We start from the raw sequence: 6,444 nt of genomic DNA on the forward strand, positions 1-6,444 counted from the left end.
TGTAATTATATTCGGATTTTAAGTACTATACTTGAAAGAGTTACAGTAACGACATTGTTCAATGATTTGGGCATGTGATATGTTTAGTTCATGTTAACATTTTTTCTTGATACTACCTTTAAAATTATGAATAAAGTGCTTCCTAGAAATTCCGTTAGAAATATACACAAATCAAATGAAAATAACAGAAAGGTGGTAGAGAATCAAATGAACAATTAATTTTTTCAAAACTACCATCTTTACTCTGGTTTCCCTGAGAGTGTTACAGAGGTTTTAAAAAGCATGATTACCAAATGTAATACAGTTCTGAGGTCAACAATGTTTATGTCAAAGTCCTTAACTAGTACAAGGACATTTACCATTCCTGTTTCAGGAAAGCTTTCTTTCCAATATCTCTAATGTTTGTTTTTTTTGTTTTGTTTTGTTTTGTTTTGTTTTGTTTTGTTTTGTTTTTGCTTTTTCTTTCCTTTCTTCTTTCCTTCTTTCTTCCAGTGTCTCTCTCATTTTCTCTCTCCTCTTATTAAGAAAACTTGTCTATTCAAAACAAAGTTCATTGCCTCTGTAAATTCTAAGAAGGCAAGGAAACCATTGTTTAAGTTCATCTTTATTGTTTAGCAAGGAGCAATTTCAAACTCAGTACAGTTCTGTGTATTTGTTGCACAGTATATTGAGACTTCCTACATAATTTCAGAAACTGCTGTGTATATACTAATGTCCATTAGTCTTAGAACACACAAGTTTGCAAATTTGAATGACGCAAAAGTTTAGAGTTGTGTTTTTGCCTATTATCTGTTGGATGCTTGATCAGGAATGCAACATGAATCTGTCTATCAAACTATTTATACAGGGTTTAAGCTTTTAATCCAAAAAACGTTTACAGAGCACCAGTTATGCGCAAGTAATTAGAAAAAGTCTTGGCCCTTTCTCTGAAAGGTGCTGGTAAACAATGCCATTTTCCTTTTAGGCTATAATTCTGTTCAGAAATGAAAGAGCAAAGGTTCTCAATGCCCCCCACCCCCTGCCCTTTTTTTTTCCTTCCTGAGAATCAATAGGCAATTACCCTGACCTGGGAGGCAAAATAAATTCACTCTAATATGTGAGTTTACCATTGAGAGGACAACATATATTTTACATGCCCATTTAAACACATGCTCCTCCAGTCATTTCTGAACTCCTAGGAGAAGAGTTTCTTTATACGTCATGAAAAAGTATTACCCCTAACTGACAGAGTAAAGGCTTTTAAATATTCAAATAATTCTTTCAAAAGATGATCACTTATTTCCAGTTTTTTTTTTTTTTTTTTTTGTTTTGTTTTTTTTTTTTTTGCAAGGATGATATTGAGGTTTACTAAAATTTTTGTTGTTGTTGGTCTCTGGTACCTGGAATAATCTTCCTATCACGTATTTGGTGATATAACTTCAGTCATAATCTTTTACTACTATAGATAATGATGCACTTTGGCTAAGCGGCTTAATAACAACCATACTGTACATTTCTTTGGCCTTTGCCTGTTCCAGTGTAGGATTATTATTCTCCTTATACCTTGGAGAAAACTGAAGCTCACAGGGCTGACCAGCTGTGAAGCACAGACTTACACTTGTCTGTCTGGGTTTAAATCCTGGCTCCACGGCTCGTCAAATATGTGATTGGGGGCAAGTTACTTCACTTTTTAGGCCTCATTGTCTCCATCAGTAAAGTGGGGGTAATGAGAGCACCTGCCTTACTGGTTGTTGTGACAACTTGAATCAGTTAATATATGTTAGATACTTAGAACAGTGCCTGGCACGTAGTAATACTACATCTAGGTCAGCAGTTGGACCCAGATTTTTAGGTTGCACCTGGTACCAGTTCCTTTCATCACAGTTGTGCTTCAGTTATGTCTCCTCTCACCCCTTCCTATGGTGGTACTAGAAGAATGGGATACTAGACCAGAGGGAAAAGAAGCATGTTCTTATGACGTAACTTCTACAGCTTCTTAAATTAAAAACCATCTAGGTGATAACAATGTCAGTGCCAACAATTTATTTAGTAAGGCATCCAACGGACCAGGCTCAGTACCACCTGCTTTACATGCACCTTTCTACTCAATCCTCATAGCAGATATATTTATCCTCATTTTACAAATGGGGAAATGTAGACAGCAAGAGATTGTGCCTCTAATCAGAGGACAGTGATAGGTATCAAAAGGAAGTTTCACATCTGACTTAATAATGGTATCCTTGGAATGAAACAGGAATGTGCTTAGTCATATCAAGTGATCTGATACTCAGAGCTCATGTTCATCCATTACCTATGATTTATGTTCTGGAGCTCATGTACTTATTCAGAAGTAGTGGCAGGTAGCATGGGGGTGATGGAGGGATCAGGATTACAGGATGTAGGTAATGACAGTAGCAAGCAGGTTGTGGGATGACATGACAGCACAGGAGGAAGGAGGAGAAATTTTAAAAGCATACCTAATAACTTAAAAACATTCCACTCTCTGACATTTCAGAGAAGGAAAGGTAGCCCTACACACCTCAATAGTGCCTTAAAGCTTCAATGTCTGCTTTTACTGAAGTCATGAATGTTCATAACAGTGGCAGGATTTCATCCAGAAAATGTGAGATTCTGCTTTGTGTCTTCTTTCTATTATAGTTTTTGGAAAGTGTTTACCCCCAAATGGTAAATAACCATTTTGGTGTTAAAGGGTTAAGCTACAATTATTTGGAATGTTTCCATACTTAAAATTTTGTTGTTTTTGTTTTCAAGTAGGCTTCATGCCCAGCACAGAGCCCAGTATGGGCCTTGGCCTTGAACTCATGACCGTGTGATCAAGACCTGAACTAAGAGCAAGAGTCAGATGCCTAACCAAGGTGCCCAAGAACCCCAACCACACTCTATTTGAAATCTACCCTTTGGAGCAGTAAGGATGACTGAATTCAGAAGTTTGGTGAGCCTGAGGGTTCAGCGTGACTAATAATTTGGATCAAACAACAGCATTTTAGAAATATCTTGAACATTTTTTTTGTCTCAATGACATCAATGGATCAGTAGATCAGCTCCTGTTCAGTGTTCTTCTTTGAAAAATCATCAATGTCTTCTCAGCTCATCATTATTAAGTACATTTGCAATTTGTTTGTGAAATATAACCCTGTGTTATAGACTTTTCCCTTCTTTGCCCAATTGAGTTATTTCAATGTGATTATAGCCACTGATCCCTTCCAGGCTGGGTAATCAGGTTCTTTACCATCACAGGCAAGTTGTGTTTCGTTATGTTAGTAAGTGACTGAAGGCTGTTCACAGGGCAGGGTGGAATCAGGGTTAGCTCAGTTTTCCTACTCCTTAAATGTCAGTGCTTGCCATCTTCATTATCATGAGAAAATACCTTAATACACACCAACAATCAACAGAACCACTGGATTCTATTCCTGAAGTTGATAGAGTTTGGACAAGTCACAATCTCTGCATTATGACTTCATCCCTTTTAAAGTAGAATTCTATCATTGCAGTTCCCCTCCTAGGGATTCAGTAAAGATAAATGAGGTGATCTATGCTGAATGTGTAGAAGTCCTTGAAAGAGGCTGTATCAACTGGTGGTGATTATTTCCTTGTTGTTGTCATTGTCTCCCTTGCCCTTCTCCATTAGCGGTCAATATTGTGCTCTAATGGACTGGTGTGGGAACGAAGCTCTGACAGTCAGTGAGGTTTACACAAGAAGTCAAAAAGCAACAGGATTAGATGGACCAATTCAGTCCATAGAAATCAGAAGGGGGGGCTTCTTTCTGAGAGACGACATCAACCAATTATGAGCAGGTGTCACAGTATAATTTTAAAGCCATATTTAACATTTTCTTCCCCTTATCTCCCTCCACCGGGCATCTTCCATTCCCTTTCACCTTTAATGTCAGGGCACAGTCATGATGAGCTAGGGGTAAATTCAGTAGCAGGGAGGACTTTGAGGTTACATCTATATTTTAAAGGCATAATATTTTAGTCAGCGCTAGCCCACCACTGGGTGGAGTCAGCATCTTCCCGTGAGGATGAGATGCAAAGAGGCATACATGTGGTTCTCTCCCCCACAATCAACCCTACACATTCCAAAATTATATTTTACAGTCGCTCTTACACATAAAGCCATATTTCCAGAAAGTCTATGAATATATAAACTCATTAAATTAAAGGACATAAGTGGATACTTGGTGTGGTTCCTAGCACATGGTTGGTTAACATGAACCCCTTCCCTTACTCTCCTTCATTAGCAATCAGTACCATGTCTGATGGACTGATGTATTAGGACCTGGTAAAAAGAACATAGTGTGGGTGTGGATGAAAAGTAGGGAGAGTCAGGCAATGCAGAAGGTAATGAAGAAGACTCCCAGAGGAGGCATTAAATATGAAACTCTGGGGCTTTAGGGAGTTTTCATGAGAACTTCGGGGGAACTAGAGCTTAGGGACCTGAGCACTCCAATGTGGGCAGTCTTCAGGTGTTATGATCATGCTGTACTTCTAGAGAAGGATCATTGCTTTTCAGTGATCTAGTCTTTCAGTGTCTTTGAGGTCAGTGGAAGATAAAAAAAGAATTGATGAGCTGAAATGACAGGGTTTTGATACAGTGAATTGGGTGGGGTAGACTTGTTCTTAAGGGACCTTGAGAACGTTTTCTCAAATTTTTTCTAGGGAGAGCAGAAGTGGGAGACTTCACCATTAAATCATAGGGACAGACTCTTATTCCACAATAAAATTTGCAAACAATTTCTCATAAATCTCTGCCAAAGGGTAGCACTTAGCATTTCTCTTTAGACACTGGAAGTCTTTCAGTGACTTAGGCACCTCTTATTCTGGAACTCATGTTCTCTTCCCCTGCATTTTTGCATAGCACAATATGCATGAATGTGACCTCTGGGACAGATTCAGTCATCACAGAGTCAGCATCTACTTTGGGTTCATCATCTGTTTCTTGTGCCACATATGGTATCTTGTTATCTCCCACACCAACCCTTTGAAGTATGGATTATTACCATCCATTCATGGATGAAGAAATTGAAGGTCAAAGAATATAAATGACAAACTTAGCACTCTACAGGAATATGTGGTGGAGACCGTCTATAGGAACCAAGATCTTTCACAAGTTTATTTTCTACACAGGAGCCGTTTTCTATCAAATGTTCTGTAAGGAAGGTCACTGGGATTAAGAGTGAGAGAAGGCTCCTGAAGCTAAAAGGATGATCCTCTACTACTCTCTGTTTTATAGTCTTGTTTTTTTAATAGAGTTGGAAAGAAAAGTAAAGCTTCTCTCTTTCTTAGGTAAAAATGACCATAACTGTGCAAGGGAAGAAATGGTTACAGCTTAGCTAGGTTGACCCAATAAAATGGCTATAATACTTTTAAAATAAAATATTTATACCCCATCAATAAAAATGTATATCTTTCTCTCTTTTTCTAAAAAAAATGTTGATTTATTTATTTTGAGAGAGAGAGAGAGAACACATGGGGGAGAGGCAGAGAGAAAAGGAGAGAGAGAGAGAGAGAGAGAGAGAGAGAATCCCAAGCAGGCTCCATACTTTCAGCGCAGAGCCCGACACAGGGCTCACATTCACACATCATGAGATCATGACCTGAGCTGAAATCGAGTCAGATACTTAACTGACTAAGCCACCCAGATGCCCCATTTTCCCTCTATTTTTAAGACAATAATTTAGAAGGGATGGTAACTTCAACTGGAGTAAAATCATTTTTGCTACTTTTGGTTTTTTTAATTCATCTCCATAGAATATTAACAGTTTTGGGGCACCTGGGTGGCTCAGTCGGTTGAGTGGCCGACTTCGGCTCAGGTCATGATCTCGCGGTCCGTGAGTTTGAGCCCCGCGTCGGGCTCTGTGCTGACAGCTCACAGCCTGGAGCTTGTTTCAGATTCTGTGTCTCCCTCTCTCTGACCCTTCCCCGTTCATGCTCTGTCTCTCTCTGTCTCAAAAATAAATAAACGTTAAAAAAAATTAAGAAAAAAACAGTTTTAAATTACAGAGGTCATGAACTCCAGTGTATCCATTTTTCAGCAAGGAAGCTGAGTGCAGATATGCCATATGAGTTATCCAGGAGAGGAGTTATGAATGTCTAATAGCTAAGCTGAAAATCCGGGTCTGTTCCTTCCCAGACTTCTCATCTCCTCTCTGCCAATCTACTTCATCACTTCCTTCAAATTTGAATTCACTTCTGTTTAAGGAGGTCTTTCCTAACTAATTCTTATCCATGACCACTATCTTATCCAACATTGCTTCAACATTTAGGCATTACAAATATACTATGAATTCTAAAACCAGATGTCAAACAGATCTATTTCATTAGGTAGCTCTGCTTTTTAGAAGCTTAAGTGTTGTTCCTCCCAACTAAACATCAAGTCTTTCAAGTCTACAAGTACTTTGTAATAATAGCTCAATTTTATTTGGCGAAAGGGCATGCTAACAG

General features: G+C 38.6%; 1 long non-coding RNA gene across 1 annotated transcript; it reads left to right on the forward strand.

Moving 5' to 3' along the window:
- Window positions 1-3,463: 3,463 nt before the first annotated feature.
- On the forward strand, window positions 3,464-5,394 carry LOC123602039. Its single transcript, XR_006714344.1, has 2 exons — window positions 3,464-3,525; window positions 4,859-5,394. It is a non-coding gene; the product is annotated as an uncharacterized LOC123602039 (long non-coding RNA).
- Window positions 5,395-6,444: the final 1,050 nt, after the last annotated feature.

The sequence above is a fragment of the Leopardus geoffroyi genome, chromosome A1, assembly GCF_018350155.1.
Source record: "Leopardus geoffroyi isolate Oge1 chromosome A1, O.geoffroyi_Oge1_pat1.0, whole genome shotgun sequence".
Classification (NCBI taxonomy): Eukaryota; Metazoa; Chordata; class Mammalia; order Carnivora; family Felidae; genus Leopardus; species Leopardus geoffroyi.